Genomic DNA, 15,889 nt, shown 5'->3' on the forward strand with positions numbered 1-15,889 from the left:
TTGAAACCAGCTTGTCTATGTGGGTGCTATTTTGAGAGCCCCTATTGGACACTGAGGTCTTTTCTCCCTTTTAGAGAAGATCAGATACGAAATCTTGAGCACATTGAGGGTGTGTTCTTTTTGATATTGACATTTAAAATATGTACATACATTTATATTTTTTGTGTGCAGAATTTTAATATTTTGTTATAGAATTCTCCCATAATTGACATAGAGCAACAAGTGAGTTAGATCATACCAGTTTACAGAGCAACAGTTGTATACTCTGCTACCATCTAGTGGTTAAATCCAAAACTACATACCAATTAAATACAAATAGCCACAAGAGAACAGTGTACAAAACAACATATGGTGTGGTGTGCAGTAGGCTTGAATTGAACTTATGTCTTTCTGTAACTGATGTTACCAGTATTATGCTGGCAGTAGTAGAATAATATATGATGTTGCAGTAGGATAGAAAAGCTGATACTTGTCCTTTTTAGGGTTTCCATGGTGACAGGAAACTTATGAGGAAGAAAGGAATGGAGTCTACAGGGCCTGTCAGTACATGACAGAGGTCAGTCTCATGCTGAAGTTAGTTTCAAGAGAGGAATTACTGTTATGTGCTTCCAGTCTTCAGCCAACAGCCCCAGTGGCCTAAGGGCATCTCTAATTTAAATCTGGTTCAGCTTTTATTTATTTATAACACATTTATGTCCTGTAAACATTTTTTTTTTTTTTTTGGGGGGGGGAAATACATGTTTAAACAAAATTACAGCCAATAAAAATGAAGCACTAATTAAAAGCTTCCTCAAACGAAAACAAAAAAAAACCCTTGTCCATAGCTTTCTAAAATGTAACAAATTATACCTCAAATAAGAAGACATTAAGTTCTAGAGCTGAGGATCAGTAACTGAAAATAAGAAAGCTCATGTGGCTGCCATCTTTGCCTGTTTCAGTGAAGGAACCACTAATTAATTTTTTCACTTGGTGAACTTAGAGCCTGTCCTAGTTAATACCAGTCAATCATAAGAACATAAGAACATAAGAAATGCCTGCACCGGATCAGTCCATCTAGTCCGGTGATCCGCACACTCGGAGGCTCAGCCAGGCGTACCCTGGCGAATACCTTAGTCACTCGTATCCCTCAATGTGTCCTGCAAGAAGATGTGCGTCCAATTTTCTCTTAAATCCTAGAATGGTTGTTTCCTCCACCATCTCTTCTGGGAGAAAGTTCCAGGCGTTCACCACTCGCTGTGTGTCTGACATTTGTCCTGGCCATGTCCCCTCTCAGCTTCAGGCCATGACCTCTGGTCCGAGTCTGAGTCACATTTGCCAATGTGAATAACGCTGTTTCTTGCTCACCATCCTTTCCCCCTGCTGGTGAGTGAGCTTGCTCCATTTTGTCGATTCCTTTTAGTATTTTAAAAGTCTCTATCAGATCCCCTCTTAGTCTTCTCTTCTCAAGGGTGAATAATCCCAGTTTTCTGAGGTGATCTTTGTAGCTCAAGTTCTCCATACCTTTTACTAGCTTCGTTGCTCACCTCTGCACCCTCTCCATCAGTGTTATATCCTTCTTTCAGGTATGGAGACCAGTGTTGGACACAGTATTCCAAGTGTGGTCTATAAAGTGGCATTATGACCTCCTTCGATCTACTCGTGATTCCCTTCTTTATCATGCCTAACATCCTGTTTGCTTTCTTTGACGCTGCTGCGCATTAAGCCGACGGCTCCAGGGTCCTTTCTATCAATACTCCCAGGTCCTTTTCTTGTTTGCTCTTCCCCAGTGTTATACCTAACAGTTTATACTCATGCTCCTTGTTTTTCCTGCCCAGGTGCATCACTCTGCATTTTTCTACATTAAAACTCATCTGCCAATTTTCTGTCCATCTCTCAAGTTGTTTCAAATCTCTCTGGAGTTCCTCGCTGTCTTTTTGTGACCTGATTGCCTGGCATAGCTTTGTGTCATCTGCAAACTTGTTGATAACACTGGTCGTTTCTTCTTCCAGGTCATTTACGAAGATATTGAATAAGATAGGCCCAAGAACCGAGCCCTGAGGCACACCACTAGTTACTTTCTTCTAGTCTGAGTACTTCCCATTTATGCCCACTCTCTGTCTTCTGTTTTCCAGCCATTTTCTTATCCATCTTAGTATATCCCCTTCTATTCCATGACTTTGTAATTTTTTGAGAAGTATCTCGTGAGGTACTTTGTCGAACGCTTTCTGGAGTCCAAGTATATTATGTCCACCGGTTCTCCGCTATCGACTTGTTTGTTCACTCTCTTGAAAAACTGAAGTAAGTTTGTCAAGCATGACTTCCCTTTCCTGAAGCCATGCTGACTACCTCTCAGCAGGTCATGGTTATCCAGATGCTGTCTTTAATCAGAGCCTCAACCATTTTCCCAGGGACCGATGTGAGACTCACAATTCTATAGTTTCCCGGTTCATCCTTGATCCTTTTTTGAAGATTGGGATGACGCTCGCTATCTTCAAGTCTTCTGGTATCCGTCCGGTTCTAATTGACATGTTAGCGAGGGATTGCAGTAGTTCTCCGATTTCCAATTTAACAAGACAATCAGGAACATATTAAGGATCCCTGATCTAATCTAATCTAGTATTTTGAGTTGCATTATGCCTAAACAGCTTCAAGGTGACTTACAATATAAGGAATTACAGAATGTATATGTTACATTTTAGCAGTTTGAGGAAGACAGTGTTATGAATAGAGAAATAGGAAAGAGAGAATGGCGGTTCTATGACTGTACTGGTTTAGCACTTGAGTAGGTGTGGAATTTAATGACATTAGGTATTTCTAGTTAGTTGTCTATGGTGTGTATGCTTTCAAAGAAGAGAGTTTTTAATTTAATTTTTAATCTGTTATAGAATATTTCTATCCTGATGTCAGTTGGGAGGTTGTTCCAGGTCTTGGTGCCAAGATATGTGAAGAGTGAGTTGGGACCAGCCAATTAGGTTCTGTGCTTACAAAAATAATGAATCTTAGCTTGTGTGAAGGGGAGGTTCCTCTGTTGTTAAAAATCTCAACAGTTAAGCCAGTAATGAAAGATGCAAAAACTGGGAAAGGTGAACTTACAAATTACAGACATTTTGCATCAGCACCAGTTTTGGCGAAAATACTAGAAAAACTGGTGTCTATCCAACTTGATGAATACATCCAGAGGTCTTTTGGACCTTCATCAGTTTGCCTTCCATTCTGGACATAGTACCGAGACTCTGTTGGTATCATTAGTGGATGAGATAAGATGCAGATTTGATAAAGGGAATGAATATGTTATGGTATCCCTGGACATTTCCGTTGCCTTTGATACCCTTGATCATAAAATCTTGCTGCAGCGACTGAGTTGTTGCAGGATAGAGGGAGTAGTTTACTCGTGGTTTAAGTCCTTTCTTTCTGACCGGAGACAGGAAGTTTGCACTAATGGTCAAAGCTCTATGCAGAGGAGAATACAGAAAGGAGTTCCTCAGGGATCTTCACTGTCGGCAGCATTGTTCAACATATATCTTGTTCCATTGAGTGCGTTACTGCGCAAGCGGGGGGTATCATACAGGATATATGCTGATGACCTGTTGTTTATTCTTCCTTTGGAAAAGCCAATGGTTTTGACTCAGCAGAAGTTGGATACTATGGCCTAGATTCACTAAATCTCCAAACGGTGTGCGATCCATTTCCATTTGCATGTTAGCCGACCAATTCAGTAAAGGCCTGCATGCAAATGGGGACAATCGTTAACACGCCCCCCTACTCACGGCCAGAGCGATCCCTGCTCATGCACATACCCTGACAGTAGTGACAGGAGAAGCAGCCTCCTGTCACTGCTCTCAGGGCTCAGCCCAGCCCAGATCTCTCTTGCCTGCTCCTACATTCTCCTGCTCTCTGCCGCCATTCCCTGCAGTGCAAGCCTGTGGTTTTAAAGTGGGCCTGCACTGCGGGGAATGGCGGCAGAGAGCAGGAGAGTTCGGGAGCAGGCAAGATGATCAGAGCAGGGCAGGCAGGAGAGATCGGGGCCTGTGGGGGGTGTTGGCCCCACCCCGATCTCTCCCTCGCCCCCACTCACCCCGACACCAAAAGGTTGGGAGCAGGAGGGGTGTTCAGTCCCTCCTGCTCCTAGGCCTCCCACCCCTTGGCCCACCCTGGTCGGCCCAAGCGGTTGGACCTGGCCCACTCACCCCGGTACCTTTGAAAAAGTTGGGAGTAGGAGGGGTGCCCTGTCCCTCCTGCTCCTGCTACCAAGGAGATCCATCTTTGGGAGCAGGACGGGTGCCCGGACCCTCCTGATCCTTCCACCAAGGAGATCCATCTTTGGCAGCAAGAAAAGTGCCCGGACCCTCCTGCTCCTATGACGATCTTCGGGAGCAGGAGTAAAGTCTTCCTGCTCCTGCTCCCCGGGGCCACCACTGCGCAATAGCGCATCGTCTGATGCACGGGGAGGGGCCTAAGGCACTGATTGGCTGAGGCACCTCGGGCTCCTCCCAGGCTCCTCTATCAGTCTAATAGAGCCAGGAAGTCCATTCCAGATCTCTACCAACTTGAAGACAAAAGATTGACTAAGCTTCCCGGCAGATTTAATTCCCTTAAAAGATGGGAAAAATAGCTTACATCTCTGTGTATTCCTCAAATGACAAGATCTAGAGGTATTCTAACATAAGGGGACTAAAGGGTCAAATATTCCATAGAGAAGCTTGAAGATTATGCATGCACATTTAAACTGGATCCTAAAGTGGACTGGGAGCCAGTAAAGCTTTCTCAGCAGAGGAAAAACATGATCGTACTTTTGTTTCCCGAAAATAAATTTAGCTGCCGTATTTTGTATTAACTGAAGTCGTATGTATAATGAACCTCCAATTCTGGGCCCTCACTGTACAAATGAAACTGAATGAGTCCAAAACAAAACTACTTTGGCTCGGCCCAAAATTAGATCAGCTACTCACCCTCATCTCACTGCCTCTGGCACCACACTTCAGCTTGAGTTCTCAAGCAAAGTTCTGGGCATCATCATTTCCTTCAACGACCACTTCAACTCCTTGGTAAAAAATGCTTTTTTAGCCTTCACATGCTGAGGAAAGTGAGATCCTGCTTCCACAAACAACATTTTGCTGTCCTTGTACAACCCATCATTCTTTCCAGATTGGACTATTGTAACTCCATCTACTTAAGTCTAACCAAGAAAAGCCTTCAAAGACTTCAGCAGATTCAGAACACCATGGCTAAGCTAATCTTCGATCATGTCTCCCCGCTTCTGTCCAAACTTCACTGGCTTCCAGTAATTTCCAGGGTTCACTTTAAATGCGCCTGCCTAACTTTGAAGATCCTAAATGGCATCCTTCCTCCCCTAATTCCACTATCTTGGAATTCCTCGAATCCTGATACCACCAGATCCACCCCAAAATTCAAACTGTCCTTCCCCTTGTTAAAAGGCATATCCCATGCAGGAAAACTAGGGACAAACCTCTCCTTCAGAATCACAGAGCTTTGGAACAACCTTCCTACCCCACTTCGGAATCTGGGCTCTCTCCAACTATTCTGAAAACATCTGAAAACTTGGCTATTCTCTAAAATGTAACACTTCCTCCCTCTATGGTATTTCATCTTTATACTAAGTCCCGCTTAACCTTCTTTATACTAAGTTCCTGTAACACTTACTTTGGAGTTCCTTCTTTATACCAGTTCCTGTAAACTGCCGAGCTCTACGATTGTGGAGTTGATGCGGTATACAAACTTAAGGTTTAGTTTAATTTAGTTTTAGACTGCCCTGCTTAATGCCCAGATAAACTGAGTTACAGTAGTCTAGCTGGGCAAGCACAGTGGATTGTACCAACACTGAAAAATGTTCTTGATGGAATAATGATCTAACTTTCCTTAACATACGCAGACTAAAAAAAACACTTTTTTGTCAAAGAATTTATCTGTTCGTGAAATGTAAGTGATGAGTCCAGGATGATACCCAGGACTCTAGAAGAAAAATCTATATGTAGTGAAATGCCTGTTTTCAGTATAACATAGGAAGGGAGTTTTTCTAATCTTGGCCCAACCCAGAGCAATTTGGTTTTAGCAGCGTTCAATTTCATTTGGATGGACAATGCCCACATTTGAAGTTTAGAAATGCAGCAATCTATACTAGAAACCAAGTTGCTAAGATCAGGGTCAACTTCTAATTGAATGAAAATATTGTCTGCGTAAGTTAATATAGTCTCTGCTGATGTGAAACAAAATTTTTTCCAAGAAGTCATATATACATTGAACAGAATTGGTGACAACGGAGAATCCTGTGGCACCCTGCAGCTGGATTTCCATGTTTAAACCTATATCTGATAGCATACGAATCAGGATGTCATGATGAACGACATCAAACGCAGCTGACAAATCCACAACAAATATGGACGAAATAGATTTGTATATATTAGGCCTCCAATGTATACAGATTTAGCTGATAGATCTTGATGGAGGATATCCTGAGACACCAATGGATTGTGGGTTAGCAAGATGGGTTGATGAAACACTGATCTAATTTAATTCTTAAATTCAAATTAAACCCCCCATGCGCTTTTATTCCTGCTTTTGTCAATTTTCCCTTATTTTTAGAACTTTGGCTTACAGTTCAGCCTTCACAAATATTTTAAATGTTAACTTCGTGGAGTGGCAGGTTGCATGAAGGATTAAACAGTCAGTAATTCATTATAGCTTTTTGACACAGTAGTGGCCCACTGCAATGCAGAACTGAGCAGAGCTTGATCCTTGCTCCTTGGGCCAAACAAATTATTATCTAAACCACAAACAGTGTGATGTTTAGTGTAAATCATGTTTTATTGATGTACAATCAGCAAATACACAATACAAAACATTAATACAACAAGGTCGAGATAACCAAAAGTACAACAAAACAATTTTTCAAATAAACCCCCCATCCCAACCCCCACCCACTCTCAAGTGCCAACACCCCCCCACCCCGGAAGCCCCCCTCAAACCCCTACCCATACCCCCCAAACTAGCAGAAAAAAAAAAAACAGAGAGACAATTGAGCAAGTTATAATAGTGTGATTTTTAAACTTTGTCATACAAATAGCATTATAAACAAAACAAAATTACATTTTTGGGCATATGTTGCAAATTAGCATATACAGGGTGCACATATATTGCTTAGTTTTGTTAGCCAGGAATATTAAGAAAGATTCCGTTGTAATGAAATATATGGAAGAACTCTGCTGCCACCTAGTGGCTTTATTTTAGTACAACACTTCAAAACCCACATAAGAGGTACATTGCTACTCCATCCAAACAATTTATATAAATTAATGCATTAATCACTACATTTATTCCCTGTTTCAGAAGGGGACTAAATGTGACGTCCTAAAAAAATCATCATTGGGAATTATATCTGCCACCAAGCTCATTTTGGATTTGGGAAACAGCTGCTAGTGAGCTGCATGACACAGAAGGGATTAGGGGAGGTTGTCCCCTTAATCCACCAGCATTTTTTGTCCACCTATTCCCAGACTGGCAAGGGAAACAGGTTTCTGTGACAGTGTCAGGATAATGTGTGGCTTTGTTCTAAAAACACAAAGGTAAACTGGTAGGTGCAGGCACATATCAGACACCTTTTTGATATAGCCTTCAGTCCATAACCCTACACCTCTGCCCTCCATCCCAGCCAAATGATTAACCATTTCCCTTAACTGTATACATAACATCCTGTTTGTCTGTCTTGGCTGTTTAGATTGTAAGCTCTTTCAAACAGGGACTGTTTTCTTCTTTGTGACTCTGTACAGCGCTGCGTACATCTGGTAGCGGCATAGAAATAATTCATAGTAGTAGTAGTGTGAAGTGTTTCAGTCTTTGGAAAGCAGAGCTGAGATTGTGAAGTCATAATGCCTCATTCCACCTATGCCTAAGAGCCAACCTCATTAGTGATGTCATAATGGCTTGATTGTCCTGTACTTCCCTCTCTCCAACCCAGCCAGCTGATCCCCTTAACTGTACGCATGACATCCTGTTTGTCTGTCTTGGCTGTTTAGATTGTAAGCTCTTTCAAACAGGGACTGTTTTCTTCTTTGTGACTCTGTGCAGCGCTGCATGGGTCTGGTAGCGCTATAGAAATAATTCATAGTAGTAGTAGTCTATGTGCTGGCTTTAAACTGGTCAGAATTTCTACTTTAATTTTTTATTTAACTATTCAGTTACCATTCTCACAGGGGAGCTCAGAATGGTTTACATGAATTTATTCAGGTACTCAAGCATTTTCCTTGTCTGTCCCAGCGGGCTCACAATCTGTCTAGTATACCTGGGGCTCTGGGGGAACAATTGACCTGCCCAGGGTCACAAGGAGCAGAACCTACAACCTCAGGGTGCCGAGGCTGCAGCTCCAACCCCTGTGCCACACTCTCAGACATAGTGTGGTAGGAGAAAACATGACAAACATTGTCTGACGGGGATGGCAGAACATAGTTAACAAAGCATGGTAAAACATAATATGACAAACATGGTATGGTGAGAAATAGTATGGTGAGCATAGTATTACAAAGCATAGGTAACATGGTATGACCCGACTTGGCAAAATTGGTAAGGCAAGTGAGTGTGATGAAATATAGCACAGAAGACATGGAACAGCAAACGTGTGGAAGACAAAGCACGAGAGACTGAAGCACGGTAGACAGCGTGGCAAACATAATATGGTAATTATGGCGTAAAGTATAGTGGGTCGTTCTCTTCCATGCTGTCAGTCTGTTCGGGTGGGAGCCCTGTGAACGTTGTCCCCACCTGAAGAAGCTCCAACTTTTGAAACTCGAGTTTGGGGGGGAGGGGGGTCCGAGGGAAATATGAGACAGCGTTAGAACTTTGATCACAAGGCTTTAAGACTGGAGCGGTTGTGGGATGGGTCCCAGCACCACCACCACTTAAGATAAATACAGGCTGATAAGTTAGAGTTTAAGATCTATGTCTGTATGCAAAAATATGAGACGGTGATCAGCTGTGATGGTCTTATTAACAACCTGCTCCGTGTTGATCACTAGAGGTTGGTTGTTGGGTCTGAGCTTTTCACATGCACACATTTTTATGTATTTATATATTTAAAGAAGCTAAAATTTGAAAAAAAGCTTTCAAGGTGATAAGTTATTCAGAGGTATAGTATATTAGGACAAAGATGGCGAATAGTATGGCAGAGTGTGTAAGAACATTGTATGAGAAAACGTGGCATGGTCAGACATAGGACGAAGCACATAGCGCTTTATATTCAAGACAGTGGAGGGTTGGACACTTTGTCAGAAGGTTCGAGGAATTTGATTGGTGCACTCTCATAGTGCACCAATTTGATTGGTGCAATTTGTGCACCAATTGGTGCAATTTGATTGGTGCACTCTCATAAAATGGATGTTTATGCTGCATGCATCCAGTGCATAAGTGTGTGAGTAACCCGGTTTGCGAGTGTTTTGCAAGACAAGCAAAACATTCTTGCAAAACTTGTCTCGCAAATCGAGTGTTGACTCGATTTGCGAGCACCCCCTCCTCCCGATAACCGGCATCGCTCCCCCCCGCTCGAACCGGCACCCCCCCCCGCGCAAACCGACACTCCCCACCCGAACAACTTGAACTTACCCCCCCCCGGTCTGGCACCGGCACGCAGCCCACAGGACGTGCCGGTGCCGCTAGAAGACCTTCCTGCCTCTGTCGGCCTTGAGCATGCATCTGCGCATGCTCAAGGACTTCTCATTCGCCCTCTCGCCGAGATTCTTGGAGATCTCTGAGAATCTCGGCGAGAGGGAGAATTAGAAGGCCTTGAGCATGCGCAGATGCATGCTCAAGGCCGGCAGAGGCAGGAAGATCTTCTAGCGGCACCGGCACGTCCTGTGGGCTGCGTGCCGGTGCCAGACGGGGAGGGGGGGGCTAAGTTCAAGTTGTTTGGGTGGGGAGTGCCGGTTCGCGCAGGGGGGGCTTTGTGAGCGGGGGGTGGGGGGGAGGGGGAAGCAGCGCCGCTGGCCTCAGGGGTGGGAACGTATCAAAGTGAGTTTCCATTATTTCCTATGGGGAAACTTGCTTTGATATACGAGCATTTTGGTTTACGAGCATGCTTCTGGAACGAATTATGCTCGTAAACCAAGGTACCACTGTATTTTAAAACAGGCTCTACGTTGGCAAATTCTTTTCTAAAATACTAGTGAGACGAGATAGACTGGCCTGCCCGTCTCTGTTCTGACTTCTATGACCTCTCTGTAGTGGGGGGAGAGGTATGAATATAATACAGTATTAGCAATAGTTCTTAAAATATTTGAAAGCTCCATGACCACACGAGTGCACTTTAGAAAAGAAAAATGACTTCCGAATACCAATTCTCTAGGACAAGTTTCCTTGCATCCCTGATGTATCTTTGATTTATTTCCGACCTTTAACCAAAAGGGCTGAATATCATCAGTGCTACAACCTGTGATCTTGGAGTTAAAGCCTTTCAAAAAGAATCAAACTTCAGTAAACCTGGAGGCTGAGCAACGAAGAAGAGAGACTGTGTCTGCAATGCAGAGAGCAAATTTCTTCCATTTTCTCAACAGAGTCTCCTCTGGCAAGATCCTCACGATCCCTCTGTTTCGTGCTCTTGGGTCCATTCCAGGTTCCTGCAGCAGGTTCTAGCTTTGTTTCTGAAGAATTTGTAAAAAAAAAAAAAAACCAAAAAAACCAAGGCACTTTGATTGCCAGTCAAAATATTGTTATAAATACCAATTATTTCTGGTTCATGAGCTGGCTTACTAAGGTCAGCTTTCCAAGCCTGTAGGCAATGTTTTAATTGAAACCATTTAAAGCAGTGAGATGCTGGTAAATTATATTAAATTGAATTCAGAAAAGGGCATTTACTTCCCACTTTCCATGATGTAGGCTGGTGCCTAAACACCTTTTATTTGCCAACTGGGTTAACAAATAGGTGACTTTTTTAAAATTTTGAATAGCACATTAAACAACAGAGGAGGTATTTTGCTTATGAAATACCCTGTATGTGAAGCAAAAGGGGGGGGGGTGGGGTGGGTCACTTTTAAAGAGGTAAGTTTAAAGCTATCCAACCAGCTACAAGGCAAGTGAGCTCTTTTTACATATTTACTTTCCTTTTGAACACTGCTCAAGAAAAAGTGCATGCAGTGATTTGCACCTGGTTTTGTGTGGTTACTTTTTCTGTCTCAAAACAGCATGCATATAGTAGTTTTGAAAATTCAAAACCAATCACATAGAGGCCCATTTTGCATAGTAAATATAGATCCAAATTAAGTTGTCAAGAGGTTGGGATATATTCAGGACCAGTGATATTTTTGAAAAAGATCTGCTGACGTTAGATTACCACTAGAGGTCACCAGTGTCATTTTGCACCCAGGATCCAGATGAGCAGGAGCCTCAGTGATAGATTCTGGGGATAGGGGATGGTGGCTTGAGGGGTTAAGTGACATGTCTTCATCCCAGCCTGGAAGGAGCGATGTGGGAGAATTAGATGCCTTCCATCTAATAGGGTGGGGAGATCAGATGCTTTTTTTTTTTTGGGGGGGGGGAGGAGGGCAAATTGGAGAATGGGGAATCAGATATCTGTATGAGAAGACAGGGGGACTGGATACCTTGGGGATGGGGGGTAGGAGGTCAGATGCCGTTGGAGGAAGGTGAGGGGATCACTTTCATAGGGAGTACTTATCCAGAAGAGGGAGTAGCCCAAGTAGAATCTTCAATTGTAAGTTGACATTGAGAACATTTGACACAAGTTGAGTTATTACCTATGATAGAACACTTTGGGGTAGATCTTTTTAATAATTCACCCCCCCCCCCCCCACACACACATATTGAAGTAATCAAAGGTGATTTAAGAAAAAAACACATGAAACCATATTTCTAAACTTCTAGATAATTTTGAACAAAGTGAAGTATAAGACAAATTGTGAGAATTCATTTATGATTTATGTTATAATATGTCCTTGCCATGTATTTATGGGTAGAACTAAATGATTTGTTAGATTATATTTAAATGATAAGCACTGTTTGAAAACTTGCAAACTGTCTGCCCCTTTGGTTTCTCATTGGTTGGAAACCCAGCATTCTGGTACAGATTTCATATGGAAATGTATTGATTGTGTAATCATGTGATTGAACTGAGGAGACCATGATTATCAACTGAAGTAGCATGAACAATTTTGGATTATTAAGCTGTGTACAATTGCTCTGGTTAGCTTGAATGATGAGGGTAAGGGGATGGGAATTGATATACTGCTTTTCTGTGTGGTTACGATCAAAGTGGTTTACATATTTTAGACAGATACTTGTTTTGTACCTTGGGCAATGAAGTGTTAAGAAGCTGACCGGTGGTTCCGGATGACAAATGTATAAAGTAGTTGTGGGACAGACCCTCGTTTAAGCCTTTTTCTAAAATTTAATATTGTGAAAATTCTCCCCTAAGTTATCTGCTTCTCTCTCACACAGGGATAGTGGTCTAAGGAGGAGATTTATTCCAAGACTCTTATTTCTTAGATTAACAATTTTCTTTTTTCTTATAATTTTCTTTTGGAATTTACTCTGTATTACTAGAACGAGTGTTGTAACTTGTAATGATTGAATAAATTTATTTTAAAAACAACAATAACAACCCATGACCTTTTCCTAGAGTTACATCTAAACCCTGGTTGGGTTGAAAACCTCTGCCTTCATCTATGGCTTTTGGTAGATAGACTGTATCATTTTACCCTCCAAATGCATTTTCATCTTTTTCGCAGCCATGGGAAAATTCACTCACCTTTGAAAATCTAAAAAGGGAAGAAAATGATGAGAGCAGAGGATGGATAATTGTAGTCTTGAGTGCTGCTTTTTATCAGTGGAAAACGAAATGTTCTGAGATATAGAGGACTTTAATTGCACAATCTGCATTTATTTAACAAGATAATTAAATATTCAAAGTTAGTTCACTGAAAGGTTGGGATTACTACCCCACTCACCCCTGGACATTTTTATTTTCATATTAGCTGTGAGTTTCTAATTTGTGCTACAGCTTAAGTTTCAAATCTCATCTTGCTGCAGTTACCATGGCAATTAGAAGTGTGAAGAGCAGACACTCCTCTATCAACTGCAGGAGGGGAGGAAATTATACTGTATTCAGAGGAAACCATGGTTTCAGCCTTTTACCCCTCTGGAAATCACTCTAAAAAGTTAATTAGGACCAGGAAATAGACAGCAAGATAATTAAGATTCGACCATGCTTTGCGATGCAGTTTGTATTGCATTCACAGAGGACACTCGCTGACTATCAGAGAAGGATATTTTGCAGAGTACGCTGGGCTATAGACCTGAATCGGAGGTATAAAAACCCCACAAAGACTACAGTACAGATCGTTGTCTCCCAATTGACTGTAACCAGCTTGGAGAAGACAGAATATTTTTTTTAAAACATGAAATCGCTCAGCCAGCAAAACTAGATTTTAGGCCGTTATGTTAGCTTTTATTGTACCAACAATATTCAAATCTGCCTGAAACAATTTTATGTCGCGATCCAAAAGAAAGGGCTTGCCTTGGGGATTGTATGCTCTATGGCAGGGGTGTCAAAGTCCCTCCTCGAGGGCCGGAATCCAGTCGGGTTTTCTGGATTTCCCCAATGAATATGCATTGAAAGCAGTGCATGCAAATAGATCTCATGCAGATTCATTGGGGAAATTCTGAAAACCCGACTGGATTCTGGCCCTCGAGGACCGACTTTGACACCTGTGCTCTATGGGGTTACAATCAGGAAAGAATTCCACAAAGAATATGTCAAAAAATACAATGTGGAATTCTTTCGTGATTGTAACCCCATATAGCAAGCCCTTTCTTTTGGATTGTGACTTTTAAGCACCTTGTTTTTTGGGGGGCATTATTGTTGAAACATTTTTATAGCTTACCACTTTTATCTTGTCTTCCACCCGAATCCTTTTTACCTTTCCTTATGTGTCTCCTCGTTTATTCCATTGTTCCCGCCTCTTCCACTTCTCTTATCGGTATATACCGCATCTTCTCTATAAATATAGAGCTCTACACGGTTTACAAAATGAAAAGGAAAGTACAGAAGGAGTTGGTGGAAGGGGGAAGCGGAAATTTACATTTTTGAAAATAGCCAAGTTAAATTATAAGAATGAGAAAATGAATGCTGACTTGCTGGGGCATAATAAGATATTCAAATTGGTTTGGGGTCCATTGACATCTTTTGTAGATTTGTTATAGTTGCCCTTTATCTTTATTTTCCATTGTATTGCACCCACACATCTGGGGAGGGGGGGGCATATCTTTTGTTTTGGTATTATTCCTGATGGTAACGATGGATGGGGGAGGGAATTTTTCTCTTTTGTATAGATTCTGATTGTTTATAAGTGCTTATTTGAGTATTATTATTTGTATGTAAATTGTATTGCACTTTTTGTTGGCATTAAAAACTAAATAAAGTTTTTTTAAAAAAAAGAAGAAAATAGCTAAGTTTTCAGGTATCTACAGAATAGTTGGAAAGAGCCCAGGCTGCGCAGCTGGGCAGGGAATTTATTCCAGAGCTCTGTAGTTTTGAAGTGAAGAGCTTTCCCAAAGGCTCCTTTTACTAAGGTGCGTTAGGGCATTAACGCGTGGAATAGGGTGCACTACATTGCCGCGCATGCTAGACCTTAACGCCAGCATTGAGCTTGCGTTTATTCTAGAAGCGTACCGCGCGGTTTAGCGCACGGTAATTTTGTGCGTGCGCTCAAAACGCTAGCGCACCTTAGTAAAAGGAGCCCCTAGTTTTCCAATGTAGGTAACGCCTTTTAGTGAGGGGAAAAATAATTGGAGCTTTTGGATAGATCATACACATCTCATTTCTCATTTTGCTCTTTTCTGCATCTACCCTTCTGCTGCCCAACACTTATTCATCCCCCCCCCCCCTTCTGGCTTCATTCTCATGCTTTCATTTCTTTTCTTAGTCTCTAATTTATATCTTCTTTATCTTAAGATGATATTGTACATTCATTTTTGAAATCAGGGCTTAATCCAGACTCAAATTAGGTTTATTTACTACATGAAAGAGATAACTGATGTGGGTGTATGTGTGTGTGTGTGTGGGGGGGCATATACAATCATGAAAGGTGAAACTAAATAGGGAACCATTATTTGTTAAGAGTCTTAGTTTATAATAATTACTTCTCCTATTTGAGTGAGTTAATGGAGATTTATTACCCAACTCACAATCTGTGATCTCTGATTGAAGTTGACTTAACATTTACCCCTCCCCTCCCCCTTTTATAAAACCATAGTGTGGTTTTTAGCACTGGCTGCGGTGGTAACAGTTCTGATGCTCACATGAGCATCGGAGCTGTTACTGCTGTGGCTGGCGAAAAACCATGCTACAGTTTTGTAAAAAAAGGGGTTGTGTGGGGGGGGGGGGGTAGTGGAGATTGTAGTTTTCCTGTTATAAGGGAAAGGGCACTGATTGGTCAGGCATCCTTGGACTGGGATAATGTATCAAAGGACAGAGGAGTCACACTTGCAGTTCTGGAAACAACTAGGTATGTGTCTATTGGAGCAGTTATTGTGAACCTAATTTGTATTGTATCTACTTGAGTGAAAGTGTGAAAGGGTTTTTATCCCCCAGTTTTTGGGTGTTATGCTTCTAGTTCATGTCACACTTGTTTTCAACAATTTTTTTGCTATATGTTAGAACTTTTAAATGCATACAGTATGTTAGTTATATGAGTGGTTCTCAACCCATTCCTTGGGATATACCCAGCCAGTCCAGGTTTTCATGACATCCACAACAAATATGCATGAGATAGATCTGCATTATGAAGCAAATTCTGTGCATTATTCCCTTAATGTACCTTAGTAGCTAGCCTCCTTGGGGGCGGGGGGGGGGGGGATATATCATCATGAGTTACTGTTAAGTTGTGTTATTTTA

This window comes from Geotrypetes seraphini, chromosome 1, assembly GCF_902459505.1.
Source record: "Geotrypetes seraphini chromosome 1, aGeoSer1.1, whole genome shotgun sequence".
NCBI classification, from domain to species: Eukaryota; Metazoa; Chordata; class Amphibia; order Gymnophiona; family Dermophiidae; genus Geotrypetes; species Geotrypetes seraphini.